The 15,864-nt window shown below is 43.2% G+C and overlaps 1 protein-coding gene across 4 annotated transcripts in view; it reads left to right on the top strand.

Moving 5' to 3' along the window:
• Window positions 1-10,993: 10,993 nt before the first annotated feature.
• Window positions 10,994-15,864, top strand: part of daam2 (dishevelled associated activator of morphogenesis 2) — a 155,697-nt gene continuing 150,826 nt past the window's right edge. For all 4 annotated transcript variants that reach the window (XM_074692581.1, XM_074692580.1, XM_074692579.1 and 1 more), the window contains exon 1: window positions 10,994-11,166. The gene's annotated coding sequence lies outside the window, so the exon portion shown is untranslated. The remainder of the gene's footprint in view (window positions 11,167-15,864) is intronic.

Genomic DNA, 15,864 nt, shown 5'->3' with positions numbered 1-15,864 from the left:
TTACCACAAATGTCTATTACATTTAGACGATTAAGAAATTACAGGTTTTGCCCCAATGGGTCAGTGTCAGTGTTGCAAAACTTGCTGCTTGGGAAAATCTTAAATTGTGCCACAAACATTCACCCAGAGTCAAGGATAAATTTTAAACCTTTGTGAATTAGTCAGGTTTTTGTGGGTACTTTGATGTATCTCAGACCGGTCTGTGTGAGATTTGATGACATCACTATAAGATTAACAGGCTTCAGATTGTTCAAACTTTTGAACAAGGGGGGACATAATCCAAACTCAGCTTCAGGTGAAGAAATATTGAAATTTCTCTTTCAGGTATTGGTATTTGCATTTTTACAGATATGATCATGTCTGTATATTCTTCTTTTCATAGCAGATGCAGACACTCCAATACTTTAACATGAGTGAGAGTCATTCCACAATGATTCTGGGTTGTGCTTCTTTTCAAATTTAACTTTTTATAAACACACAGTAGTGCATATGTGGCTGAAGGCTCATGTGTGGATTAATTAGAGCTGCTTCAGTTCAGCCAGACACCCCTGAGATCCCAAAGTGTTGACTGGATTTTCTCACATTTGCAGTCCAGTCAAATCAAGCCTGTCTCCAAACAACCTGGCTCCTGTCTGACAGACGCTCAGAAAATCCTCCTGTAACTACATCTGTTAGTTTTGGCTCTCCACAGCGTCAGGCCTGAGCATAAAAGATATAGGGTTTCAAATTATTTGACTGGTTTGAGGTGTGCTTGATTTGTCTGTGTGAACACTCCAACAGTCGATGAAAAAGCCTTTCCCATGTGAGATCCTGAACCCTAACTCAGAAGTTGACAAAAAGACTAGAAATAAAATGAAATAGAATAAAAATGAAGTATCAACAGATTAGTGAAAAATACAAACTGAAAACAAACTCCTTTTAAAAGAAAACTGAACAAAAATGAAGCTGCTGTCCCTATTTGTTCAACCCAAGAAGTTAGGATTGCTTTCAAACAAAAAGAAACAAAAGGACTGAGTCCTCAAGAACACCTTCTTCCACAAAAACCACAGCTTGACTTCACCTCCTCAGCCCTCCTCCCTGCCTTCCCGCTCCTGCCCTTTATGCTGCAGATCCTAATTAGCAAGTAGCCTCAGGTGTGTGTGTGCTGCAGAGCTGAAGCCAAGGCTTCAAAACTTTATCCAATCAGTGTCCTCTGTGTGACAGATATTGTACTTGCATATGGAGTCACATACCTCACAACAACCAGAGTTAAAAGCCATCAAAACTCATTTCTAACCAAACTCAGTTCTCTTTCTCACCTTTGGCTAACTTGCTGAGGAATTATCTCACACACAAGCTCACAGTGGGTTTGTCTCATCTCAAACACATGAAATCAGCCCTGATGCCCATGTTTGAGCCTGGGTCAGAGCTGATGCCCAGGCCCAATCCCAAACCGCCCCCTACTCACTCTCCCTACACACTAACCCTCCGTTTGCGCGTTCTCGCGGAGGGTCCGCCACATTAAGGGCCGTCCCAAACCACGTAGTGCAGAGGGGGAGTGGACTGTTCAGCCCTTAAACAACGAGCCTGCATCGATGCTCACTTTGACAGGAAGTGCAACAGCGCAATGGATGAGGAAACAACAAGTGCCACATGTGTAAAATATGTTCCCCACACCTCTATCACTAACAAAAACTCACAAGAAGCGTGGTTTAGAAAGATTAAACGAAACAAGCAAATCTTACTCTATGCTGATGTTTGATTTGATCATGAAGCCCTGGCACCTAAAATGTGAGCACAGTTTGCAGTATTAATTCTTTTGTTTAATAGGAAATGTCATATGGTGATATTATTGATAGACATGTGGGATCCCTTCAGATTATTTAAAGTATAATATATCTCCCGTCATTGTAACGGCTTCTGGTTTTATGATTGTAAAGAGGAAGACAAAACGAGACAGACAGTCAGACAGTGCGGCTCCAAGCGCCGCATTCTCATTTCACACAGTAGGCATGGGAGCAGGTATCTGCCCTATCCACATGAAATCCACGTGTTTCACTGTTAACTATGTGTCAATCTAAGCGTATTTTGGAAATATACAGCTCTTATCAACTCTGCACAGCGATATAGCGACTCGCAATCTGTGCCACAACGTAACAGCCAAACACGGGGAGCGTCTTTCTGTTTCCATGGCGACGAGGTTTTCCGTGTTCCGGTGAAGTGAAGAGGGCCTCCCATTCCTGCCGGTAATGTTTATACCCTCCCCCTTCAATCAAAGTGCCCTCCACAGCCGGGAGTGTGACTTCATTTGAAGTGACACTCGGTAGCGAAGGGGTAGTGTGTAGGGGGTGGTTTGGGATTGAGCCCCAGAGTTTGCAATTAATGAAGGATTACAAGCTGTGAGGAGATCAAAACACAGCCAGTCATCCTGTTTCTTCATATTTCAGAGGATTAAATGCTTAGCAGCCCGAACAGCAGGACCTTTACTTTATTTCATCTGCAAACATGAATTCTGTCATAATTTTTCAGCTGGAGGAGGAGAGACCAGGGGGATTGTTACCCTTTACCCTTATATGAATTGGTTTGTGGTATGAAATCATTGAAAAATGTATCTGTATTAAAGCATATAATCGCGAGTTTGAACCATTATTTCCTGCTGTGTTCTCACATTGGACAGGAAAAATAACAGTCACCTGAGCAACCATCTTTAAAATCAAAAGTCCTAACCATTTCAAGCTTGGTGTAGTCACTGTGTCCAAAGTCAGGCCCAAGGGAAATCATGACCAAAGTCCATTTTTATATGGCCCACAGCTTTCATCTTACAACCTATTAATAATGGCTCTAAAATTAATCATGTTGTAAATTATGTGTGTGTTTACATTTTATGACAAGGGCACAAACAATCCACAGTCTTTCCAATAGAGTTTTCTCTAAACTGTATTTGGACTGTGCTCAGGCTACTTGTATAAAGCTAAAACTATGTGCATTTTGCAGAATATCAACAACTCTCACAGCTGAAGTCTTTAAATTCATAGATTAGAATATATTGTAGAGAAGGAAAAAAAAGTTCATCATGCAGGATAAGAAGTATTTTGGTCTCCAATGTTGTTTCCAGGTCAAAATAGTCTTAATATATATATATATATATATATATATATATATATATATATATATATATATATATATATATATATATATATATATATATATCTATATATATATATAAAACAATTCTGAAAAAAAAATAATAATAAAATAAAACAGATCTGGCCATAAAAACAGTCCTGACATAATTTCCCCATACTGCCCCCTAATGGAGAACATTTTCCCTGGTCAGAAGCCGAGTTTGCGGATGTTTACGGCGCAGCACTGCAGAAACAGACCACTGACACAACTGGGGGTCAGGTGAGGTTTGGTTTCATCAGTCTGTAATGATGGAACAAGGATGGTACAGCAAATAAATAAAAGCTGCTGGCTCTCTTTCATTTTTACAAAATCAAATGTGGCCCTCTCTTAAAAAAAGTTTACACACCCCTGATGACCTATGACATGGCTCTCTCTGACAGCAGTAACCGGTGCAGCTTCTTTTGGTGTCTTGTCATGTTACACACCTTTGGTGGGGGGAGGCATCTCTTAGCTCCAGTGTCCCAGAACGACACCCCCCCCCCCCCCCCCCCCCCCCTGCATGGTGGCTGCCAGCTGGCTTCATTCGCCCTAATATAGATCCAGTATTAAACCTTGTGTGTGTCCAGCTTTTCTGATACATTTGCTGCCATAATATGACAGTTCTCAGCCTCCCATCATGCCTGGCACATGGAGGATGTCTGCCTTGTTGCTTTTCATTGTGTTGCACCTCAGCATTCAAATACTCAGCAGAATCATTTCACTCTCTGCTTTTCAGTTATAAATGTATAAAAACTTGTGTTTGGAATTAAATGGGATAAAAATTCTGAATCTTCTCGTGAACCTCTCGTGCACAGACGCGCGCGCAAGGTGAGTCAGACAGAGACAGAATGCGGTAGCTTTAAGAGGGGAGGCGTGGTGCTGCTGTTTTGACCGACTTGTCAGTCCTCCTCGCTCTCCACTATCATTCAGCTGAATGAACTGCCTGCGCAGGGCATCGGCTCTCTTTCCAAACAGCTTCACCGTGAGGAACAATCCGGCCGTGTTTTCCTGGTGACAGGGGAAAAGGATTATTAACACCGAGCTGACATTGTTTCTCCGCGACGAAGCTGGAAGGTAAGCTCAAGATTTCAGTGTCATTCAGCGTGAAGTGAGCGGTACGGGCTTTACCTTGTGATGGTGCTCAGCCCTCCAGCAGCCGTGGAGGCATGGAGAGGCATCGGCTGGAAAGAGGGAGGCAGAGGCAGAGGTGTGGATTGTGATGAAGGGGATTCTCGTTTTGCTGCGAGTTTTCATTTCATGTGAAGGCTACAGAGCCAGTCATGTGGTTTCAGGTGAAAATGTGTGTTTGTCAAGCTGCTGTTTTTCTCATGAATCGTGCCAATTAAGCTCTAGCACCTGATCTTGAAGCCTGCAAGTCCGCTGGTTGCTTTTTATATCACAGCAAAATGGCCTGATTCACGTCAAATGTAACACGTTGACCGCCATCAGATGCATTTTGGTTAATTTATATGCAGCTCTGCGCATGACAGCGAGGAACCCAGCGGGTTTTCCGCCTACAGATAAAACCCTGGTTATTATCAGTGGTTTGTGTTGATGTGTGATGTAGTGATGGACAGCAGAGAGCCGTCACTGTACGTGCTTTGCATTTGACCTCGATATTAGGCGGCTGCGTTCACTGGGCTAAGCCTGACAGACACGCAGTACCCATGCGCGTCCATAGAGGGCGCTGCGCTGTCACCACACAGCCTGCTGCCTCAGTCATGCTGCAAAAAATGTCTCTTCATATCATGAGCTGCTTGAATGAAATACTGTGAAAGACTCTTCTGTTTTACTGGGTCTTCTTCATCTTTTCAATTTCATCATTAAAGGAAAACTGACTCGGATAAGAGCAGCTGTATTTGTCAAAATGTGTTTGCACGTTTGCATAAAATGAGTTTTTGACTCAATATTGAATCAAAATGCATGTGGTGGTTGAACCTTCTTGCAGTGGGCAGTAATTCCTCTTCTGAGCTAAATGTGGCTGCAGCTTCTCATCAGCATGTCAGTATATTTCTCCCTGTAACAGAAAACAGGTGTCCATTGATGAACGAGCAAATGAATCCAGGCAGTAGAAATTGGATAAAATATGAATCTTAATGTGCTTTCTTTTTTTGTCCTGGATTAAAGACAACACAAAATTCTGCATTTGCAATCAGGACATGGAGGCAAATGTTTGCACACTCGAGGGGGCATCCATTCCTCTTAAATCCTGCAGGAGAAGGCGGTTTATAGGCTGGAAAGTCATCAAGAGCTATTGAATCTGGAGCTGAACATCTGGCAGCGACGTAGCATTGGGTCATTTTGGTCAGTTGTTGAGGCTTTAACAAGCAACAGCACCACGCTGAGCAAAAGACTCATCCCCCCTCTTCCTCCTCCTCCTCCTCCTCTCCCACACAGCTTTGCCTAAGGAGTACTTAGCATCTGCCACATTCCTCCTACTGGATCAAGATCGTGCTGCTTGGGAGCGTTAAGTAAGCCACAGTGATCCTTAACTGTTTATGGACACAGATCAGAAACATACAAAGGAGAGAAAAATACAAATATGGATGAAAGGATTGGAACAGATTATGATGGAGAAATTATGTTTTAATCATGCTAACCTGTCGGGTGTAAGTGGCTTGCAGGATCTGACCATGTAAGGCCGCTGAAGGAATTCTCAACAATGTGCAATGTGCATACTTCAATAAGCTGCCCACTGAAGCCCTCAGACTTTCTGTTAATGGACGTCAATGCCGGATGGATTTATTGAAAAGCCCTGCACTATAGCCAGCTGTATATCTCTGAGCTTTTAATGCGCTGTAAGCTTTTTCACAGGTTCAGCTTTTAAAATCATACACATAAAACAGGAATCTTGTCTGTTTACTCTTAAGTCAGGCCAGAGCAGCTGTTGCAGCAATTTGGCCACAGTATTTTTAGGTCCACTGTTTTGATTATGGTGCATATCCATGTCCAGCTACCTGTGTGTTTTCAGAGGGGGAGGGAGGAAAGAAAAACAGGTCTGAGATCCAAGAGTAACAAGGCCACTGGGCTGAGGCTGAGGTGCAGAGCTTCTGGTTGTCCCCCTGCTGACTAGACCAAGAGCACAGAACTTCTGTTATATGTGTGTGAGTGTGTGTGTGTGCAACGGAAGGATGACTGGAAGCCTTACTCAGCTCAGGGTGGCTGTGTGTGGTAACCAGGTGTTGATGTCTGCCTCGTCTGAGCTCCTCTGCCACAGTGAAGGCTGTCCAGCAGGGAAAAGACAGGTCCATTGTTTCCAACCAGCCGCTGAGCAGAGGTTTGTTCATGTCTAACACAGACAGATGTTTTGGTTGGCAGTTGCTTGTGTGCCATTCACAGCCGCAAGGTAAGAATCTGGTGAGGCAGGCAGGATGGAGCAGGAGCTGAAGCAGGGTGGAGGAATGTGCAGGGAGAGGAGGGGGTTTCTGCTCAGATATTTTGCATATTTTATGCAAATTTTGCTGCTTTATTTAAAAAGAAGTGTCCTTCTTTTATCATTACATTTCCTGTAAAAAAAAAAATCAGCTATTGATTTTGATGCTCATTTGTCTAAATGTGATATTTGCTGAATCATGCTACAAACACTGATCATCACCGTGTATTCTGCCTCTGCTCCTCTCTGCTCCAGACAGGCAGCTGGCTCACTGTATCTGTGCCGAGCTTCTGGCACAGAGGGAAGGAGTCTGGGAGTAATTAGCTTTGGGGGTATAATCCTATAGTGGTGTGTCTGTAAGAACAGCATTGCCTGTACGCTCCCCCTCCTCTTCTCTCCTCTCCTCCAAGTTCTCCGTCACTGGTGCTCATGAACCCCCTGAGAATATATTTGAGATAATCATGTTTTATTGTTTTTAACCTAAACTTCTCTGAGCTCTGTGTGAAAACCTACCAAAAGTATCCTGAAACTTTGCATAGATGGTCAAGGAAAGCAATTAACAGTGTATTTATTGGATGTTGAAGGAGCTGAAACCACTCACCTGATTGATGTTTTCCTGTATCTTGAATTAGGTGAGGCTTAAAACGTTTACACAGCAGACACTTGACTCTCATAGTAGAAGTTCCCGAAGCACTAAGATGTTTAAGTTTCCTCCTGGCATCAATCTGTGAGAGCTTTTTGGAGAGTGTGGTCAGTCTTTTCCATAGAAAAGTCAGGTAGTTCTACCACCAAGAGATGTTTTGTTGAGTTTTCTTGCACTTTGAGGTATATCAAGTGTTTACTTGCCTGGATCTGCTTAAGAAAACATCATGGCCTTACTAATTTCAAGTATTGAACATGTTCAATATCTGATATCCTGTTAGTGGATGGACACCTGAGGACAGAACAACACACCTTTTGTGGACTGTCATCATGTCTCCCTGCCTGTTGTCTGCCCTTCTTTTTATACCTGAATAGAATAGAATACAATACAATACAATACAATAGAACAGAACTTTATTGCCATTGTAACACATATAACAAAATTAAAGTAATCAAGAAAACAAAAGTAAGAAAGTGTATAGAAAGTGCAAAAAGGTCCATAAGGAAATAGATGCTTACAGCTTGTCCATCACTGTCCAGTTCAGCCAGTCTCCACCTCCACAGGGTCCAGGACTGAGCTTCATCAGCAGTCTGTTCAGTCTCTGTCTCCTGGATCCTGTCTGCTCACAGCAGATGAAGCTCTTCCAATGTGGTGTTGGTGTCTGGTATTATCTCCGTTAGCCATGTCTGTGAATAGCATGATGCTACTCTGCCCTCTGGTATTCCCTCTGTTGCTGGGTTAGCATGGCTACCTCGTCCATCTTATTAGAGATAGATCTTACGTTCCCACTAACGATGGGAGGACAGGTCAATGTCGCCACTTCTTAGCTCACACACACAGCTTGACTTCACCTCCTCAGCCCTCCTCCCTGCCTTCCCGCTCCTGCCCTTTATGCTGCAGATCCTAATTAGCAAGTAGCCTCAGGTGTGTGTGTGCTGCAGAGCTGAAGCCAAGGCTTCAAAACTTTATCCAATCAGTGTCCTCTGTGTGACAGATATTGTACTTGCATATGGAGTCACATACCTCACAACAACCAGAGTTAAAAGCCATCAAAACTCATTTCTAACCAAACTCAGTTCTCTTTCTCACCTTTGGCTAACTTGCTGAGGAATTATCTCACACACAAGCTCACAGTGGGTTTGTCTCATCTCAAACACATGAAATCAGCCCTGATGCCCATGTTTGAGCCTGGGTCAGAGCTGATGCCCAGGCCCAATCCCAAACCGCCCCCTACTCACTCTCCCTACACACTAACCCTCCGTTTGCGCGTTCTCGCGGAGGGTCCGCCACATTAAGGGCCGTCCCAAACCACGTAGTGCAGAGGGGGAGTGGACTGTTCAGCCCTTAAACAACGAGCCTGCATCGATGCTCACTTTGACAGGAAGTGCAACAGCGCAATGGATGAGGAAACAACAAGTGCCACATGTGTAAAATATGTTCCCCACACCTCTATCACTAACAAAAACTCACAAGAAGCGTGGTTTAGAAAGATTAAACGAAACAAGCAAATCTTACTCTATGCTGATGTTTGATTTGATCATGAAGCCCTGGCACCTAAAATGTGAGCACAGTTTGCAGTATTAATTCTTTTGTTTAATAGGAAATGTCATATGGTGATATTATTGATAGACATGTGGGATCCCTTCAGATTATTTAAAGTATAATATATCTCCCGTCATTGTAACGGCTTCTGGTTTTATGATTGTAAAGAGGAAGACAAAACGAGACAGACAGTCAGACAGTGCGGCTCCAAGCGCCGCATTCTCATTTCACACAGTAGGCATGGGAGCAGGTATCTGCCCTATCCACATGAAATCCACGTGTTTCACTGTTAACTATGTGTCAATCTAAGCGTATTTTGGAAATATACAGCTCTTATCAACTCTGCACAGCGATATAGCGACTCGCAATCTGTGCCACAACGTAACAGCCAAACACGGGGAGCGTCTTTCTGTTTCCATGGCGACGAGGTTTTCCGTGTTCCGGTGAAGTGAAGAGGGCCTCCCATTCCTGCCGGTAATGTTTATACCCTCCCCCTTCAATCAAAGTGCCCTCCACAGCCGGGAGTGTGACTTCATTTGAAGTGACACTCGGTAGCGAAGGGGTAGTGTGTAGGGGGTGGTTTGGGATTGAGCCCCAGAGTTTGCAATTAATGAAGGATTACAAGCTGTGAGGAGATCAAAACACAGCCAGTCATCCTGTTTCTTCATATTTCAGAGGATTAAATGCTTAGCAGCCCGAACAGCAGGACCTTTACTTTATTTCATCTGCAAACATGAATTCTGTCATAATTTTTCAGCTGGAGGAGGAGAGACCAGGGGGATTGTTACCCTTTACCCTTATATGAATTGGTTTGTGGTATGAAATCATTGAAAAATGTATCTGTATTAAAGCATATAATCGCGAGTTTGAACCATTATTTCCTGCTGTGTTCTCACATTGGACAGGAAAAATAACAGTCACCTGAGCAACCATCTTTAAAATCAAAAGTCCTAACCATTTCAAGCTTGGTGTAGTCACTGTGTCCAAAGTCAGGCCCAAGGGAAATCATGACCAAAGTCCATTTTTATATGGCCCACAGCTTTCATCTTACAACCTATTAATAATGGCTCTAAAATTAATCATGTTGTAAATTATGTGTGTGTTTACATTTTATGACAAGGGCACAAACAATCCACAGTCTTTCCAATAGAGTTTTCTCTAAACTGTATTTGGACTGTGCTCAGGCTACTTGTATAAAGCTAAAACTATGTGCATTTTGCAGAATATCAACAACTCTCACAGCTGAAGTCTTTAAATTCATAGATTAGAATATATTGTAGAGAAGGAAAAAAAAGTTCATCATGCAGGATAAGAAGTATTTTGGTCTCCAATGTTGTTTCCAGGTCAAAATAGTCTTAATATATATATATATATATATATATATATATATATATATATATATATATATATATATATATATATATATATATATATATCTATATATATATATAAAACAATTCTGAAAAAAAAATAATAATAAAATAAAACAGATCTGGCCATAAAAACAGTCCTGACATAATTTCCCCATACTGCCCCCTAATGGAGAACATTTTCCCTGGTCAGAAGCCGAGTTTGCGGATGTTTACGGCGCAGCACTGCAGAAACAGACCACTGACACAACTGGGGGTCAGGTGAGGTTTGGTTTCATCAGTCTGTAATGATGGAACAAGGATGGTACAGCAAATAAATAAAAGCTGCTGGCTCTCTTTCATTTTTACAAAATCAAATGTGGCCCTCTCTTAAAAAAAGTTTACACACCCCTGATGACCTATGACATGGCTCTCTCTGACAGCAGTAACCGGTGCAGCTTCTTTTGGTGTCTTGTCATGTTACACACCTTTGGTGGGGGGAGGCATCTCTTAGCTCCAGTGTCCCAGAACGACACCCCCCCCCCCCCCCCCCCCCCCTGCATGGTGGCTGCCAGCTGGCTTCATTCGCCCTAATATAGATCCAGTATTAAACCTTGTGTGTGTCCAGCTTTTCTGATACATTTGCTGCCATAATATGACAGTTCTCAGCCTCCCATCATGCCTGGCACATGGAGGATGTCTGCCTTGTTGCTTTTCATTGTGTTGCACCTCAGCATTCAAATACTCAGCAGAATCATTTCACTCTCTGCTTTTCAGTTATAAATGTATAAAAACTTGTGTTTGGAATTAAATGGGATAAAAATTCTGAATCTTCTCGTGAACCTCTCGTGCACAGACGCGCGCGCAAGGTGAGTCAGACAGAGACAGAATGCGGTAGCTTTAAGAGGGGAGGCGTGGTGCTGCTGTTTTGACCGACTTGTCAGTCCTCCTCGCTCTCCACTATCATTCAGCTGAATGAACTGCCTGCGCAGGGCATCGGCTCTCTTTCCAAACAGCTTCACCGTGAGGAACAATCCGGCCGTGTTTTCCTGGTGACAGGGGAAAAGGATTATTAACACCGAGCTGACATTGTTTCTCCGCGACGAAGCTGGAAGGTAAGCTCAAGATTTCAGTGTCATTCAGCGTGAAGTGAGCGGTACGGGCTTTACCTTGTGATGGTGCTCAGCCCTCCAGCAGCCGTGGAGGCATGGAGAGGCATCGGCTGGAAAGAGGGAGGCAGAGGCAGAGGTGTGGATTGTGATGAAGGGGATTCTCGTTTTGCTGCGAGTTTTCATTTCATGTGAAGGCTACAGAGCCAGTCATGTGGTTTCAGGTGAAAATGTGTGTTTGTCAAGCTGCTGTTTTTCTCATGAATCGTGCCAATTAAGCTCTAGCACCTGATCTTGAAGCCTGCAAGTCCGCTGGTTGCTTTTTATATCACAGCAAAATGGCCTGATTCACGTCAAATGTAACACGTTGACCGCCATCAGATGCATTTTGGTTAATTTATATGCAGCTCTGCGCATGACAGCGAGGAACCCAGCGGGTTTTCCGCCTACAGATAAAACCCTGGTTATTATCAGTGGTTTGTGTTGATGTGTGATGTAGTGATGGACAGCAGAGAGCCGTCACTGTACGTGCTTTGCATTTGACCTCGATATTAGGCGGCTGCGTTCACTGGGCTAAGCCTGACAGACACGCAGTACCCATGCGCGTCCATAGAGGGCGCTGCGCTGTCACCACACAGCCTGCTGCCTCAGTCATGCTGCAAAAAATGTCTCTTCATATCATGAGCTGCTTGAATGAAATACTGTGAAAGACTCTTCTGTTTTACTGGGTCTTCTTCATCTTTTCAATTTCATCATTAAAGGAAAACTGACTCGGATAAGAGCAGCTGTATTTGTCAAAATGTGTTTGCACGTTTGCATAAAATGAGTTTTTGACTCAATATTGAATCAAAATGCATGTGGTGGTTGAACCTTCTTGCAGTGGGCAGTAATTCCTCTTCTGAGCTAAATGTGGCTGCAGCTTCTCATCAGCATGTCAGTATATTTCTCCCTGTAACAGAAAACAGGTGTCCATTGATGAACGAGCAAATGAATCCAGGCAGTAGAAATTGGATAAAATATGAATCTTAATGTGCTTTCTTTTTTTGTCCTGGATTAAAGACAACACAAAATTCTGCATTTGCAATCAGGACATGGAGGCAAATGTTTGCACACTCGAGGGGGCATCCATTCCTCTTAAATCCTGCAGGAGAAGGCGGTTTATAGGCTGGAAAGTCATCAAGAGCTATTGAATCTGGAGCTGAACATCTGGCAGCGACGTAGCATTGGGTCATTTTGGTCAGTTGTTGAGGCTTTAACAAGCAACAGCACCACGCTGAGCAAAAGACTCATCCCCCCTCTTCCTCCTCCTCCTCCTCCTCTCCCACACAGCTTTGCCTAAGGAGTACTTAGCATCTGCCACATTCCTCCTACTGGATCAAGATCGTGCTGCTTGGGAGCGTTAAGTAAGCCACAGTGATCCTTAACTGTTTATGGACACAGATCAGAAACATACAAAGGAGAGAAAAATACAAATATGGATGAAAGGATTGGAACAGATTATGATGGAGAAATTATGTTTTAATCATGCTAACCTGTCGGGTGTAAGTGGCTTGCAGGATCTGACCATGTAAGGCCGCTGAAGGAATTCTCAACAATGTGCAATGTGCATACTTCAATAAGCTGCCCACTGAAGCCCTCAGACTTTCTGTTAATGGACGTCAATGCCGGATGGATTTATTGAAAAGCCCTGCACTATAGCCAGCTGTATATCTCTGAGCTTTTAATGCGCTGTAAGCTTTTTCACAGGTTCAGCTTTTAAAATCATACACATAAAACAGGAATCTTGTCTGTTTACTCTTAAGTCAGGCCAGAGCAGCTGTTGCAGCAATTTGGCCACAGTATTTTTAGGTCCACTGTTTTGATTATGGTGCATATCCATGTCCAGCTACCTGTGTGTTTTCAGAGGGGGAGGGAGGAAAGAAAAACAGGTCTGAGATCCAAGAGTAACAAGGCCACTGGGCTGAGGCTGAGGTGCAGAGCTTCTGGTTGTCCCCCTGCTGACTAGACCAAGAGCACAGAACTTCTGTTATATGTGTGTGAGTGTGTGTGTGTGCAACGGAAGGATGACTGGAAGCCTTACTCAGCTCAGGGTGGCTGTGTGTGGTAACCAGGTGTTGATGTCTGCCTCGTCTGAGCTCCTCTGCCACAGTGAAGGCTGTCCAGCAGGGAAAAGACAGGTCCATTGTTTCCAACCAGCCGCTGAGCAGAGGTTTGTTCATGTCTAACACAGACAGATGTTTTGGTTGGCAGTTGCTTGTGTGCCATTCACAGCCGCAAGGTAAGAATCTGGTGAGGCAGGCAGGATGGAGCAGGAGCTGAAGCAGGGTGGAGGAATGTGCAGGGAGAGGAGGGGGTTTCTGCTCAGATATTTTGCATATTTTATGCAAATTTTGCTGCTTTATTTAAAAAGAAGTGTCCTTCTTTTATCATTACATTTCCTGTAAAAAAAAAAATCAGCTATTGATTTTGATGCTCATTTGTCTAAATGTGATATTTGCTGAATCATGCTACAAACACTGATCATCACCGTGTATTCTGCCTCTGCTCCTCTCTGCTCCAGACAGGCAGCTGGCTCACTGTATCTGTGCCGAGCTTCTGGCACAGAGGGAAGGAGTCTGGGAGTAATTAGCTTTGGGGGTATAATCCTATAGTGGTGTGTCTGTAAGAACAGCATTGCCTGTACGCTCCCCCTCCTCTTCTCTCCTCTCCTCCAAGTTCTCCGTCACTGGTGCTCATGAACCCCCTGAGAATATATTTGAGATAATCATGTTTTATTGTTTTTAACCTAAACTTCTCTGAGCTCTGTGTGAAAACCTACCAAAAGTATCCTGAAACTTTGCATAGATGGTCAAGGAAAGCAATTAACAGTGTATTTATTGGATGTTGAAGGAGCTGAAACCACTCACCTGATTGATGTTTTCCTGTATCTTGAATTAGGTGAGGCTTAAAACGTTTACACAGCAGACACTTGACTCTCATAGTAGAAGTTCCCGAAGCACTAAGATGTTTAAGTTTCCTCCTGGCATCAATCTGTGAGAGCTTTTTGGAGAGTGTGGTCAGTCTTTTCCATAGAAAAGTCAGGTAGTTCTACCACCAAGAGATGTTTTGTTGAGTTTTCTTGCACTTTGAGGTATATCAAGTGTTTACTTGCCTGGATCTGCTTAAGAAAACATCATGGCCTTACTAATTTCAAGTATTGAACATGTTCAATATCTGATATCCTGTTAGTGGATGGACACCTGAGGACAGAACAACACACCTTTTGTGGACTGTCATCATGTCTCCCTGCCTGTTGTCTGCCCTTCTTTTTATACCTGAATAGAATAGAATACAATACAATACAATACAATAGAACAGAACTTTATTGCCATTGTAACACATATAACAAAATTAAAGTAATCAAGAAAACAAAAGTAAGAAAGTGTATAGAAAGTGCAAAAAGGTCCATAAGGAAATAGATGCTTACAGCTTGTCCATCACTGTCCAGTTCAGCCAGTCTCCACCTCCACAGGGTCCAGGACTGAGCTTCATCAGCAGTCTGTTCAGTCTCTGTCTCCTGGATCCTGTCTGCTCACAGCAGATGAAGCTCTTCCAATGTGGTGTTGGTGTCTGGTATTATCTCCGTTAGCCATGTCTGTGAATAGCATGATGCTACTCTGCCCTCTGGTATTCCCTCTGTTGCTGGGTTAGCATGGCTACCTCGTCCATCTTATTAGAGATAGATCTTACGTTCCCACTAACGATGGGAGGACAGGTCAATGTCGCCACTTCTTAGCTCACACCTGAGAACCAGCACGTCATCCTTACCTCCTTCTCCTCACCTTGTGGGAAGACATCAGGCCTTACACCAGTTAGCATTGACATGCTACAGGCTGCTAATAGCTGAGTTCACATGTAAACAATGCAGCCATGGTTACATATAGGATCTCAAGACAAACACAGGAGAAAAAAAGTAGTAAATTTATCACTGAGGCCAGAAAAAGTTTGGGGTCCATGATTAACAATGAACCATACAAAGTAATGATCCACTGCAAATACAAAGATGACAAAAAAGAGACGAAAAAATTACAAGAAATGGACAAAGTAGAGAGAGCTGCTGCAAAAGGCAGCCATAGCTAACAGGGAGGCGTCTAGCAATAGTCATGTAGTCGTGTCTGCAAAGTTTGAGAGATTTCTCAATCAAATTTGTTTGTGTTTGTTGTTCTGCTTGGTCGGGTTGTTGCCCTCCTCTCACATTAAGAACACAACTCTTGCATCTATCAGTATTTGCTGTCGTGTGTGGTCTCTCCTGTTTACTACATCTGTAGAGATTTTGTCGATTTCTTATTGCGAGCCAGAGTTTAGAAAGGATATGGACCATGGCAGGACAACAACTGGATTATTGGCACCTGATCAGGATGAGAGCTGCACGACTGTGAAGCAGCACAGTGATATGATCTGAACGTGAATTGGCAAGTCAATTCAGGAAATTGTCGTTTGTCTTGTTTATTTTTTTGTATAGAAAATGCTTTTATTTACCAGTGGAAAAACTGACGGTCATGTGATGCATTGTTTCGTTGGTGGAGGAAATGTCTCGTCCACTTTAAACAGAACACAACATTTTGCAGTCACCCACCACCTCTTGTCCTCCTCTTCCTTCCTCCTCAATCTGTCTTTATAGTGTAATTTCCTGTCAGTCTTTGCACACATACCCACACATTCTCT

This window comes from Halichoeres trimaculatus, unplaced genomic scaffold, assembly GCF_033239565.1.
Source record: "Halichoeres trimaculatus isolate MK-OKI-2021-1 unplaced genomic scaffold, fHalTri1.1 fHalTri1_scaffold_17, whole genome shotgun sequence".
NCBI classification, from domain to species: domain Eukaryota; kingdom Metazoa; phylum Chordata; class Actinopteri; order Labriformes; family Labridae; genus Halichoeres; species Halichoeres trimaculatus.
The sequence above is the reverse complement of the archived record's forward strand: the minus strand, read 5'-3'. Positions and strand labels throughout refer to the sequence as shown.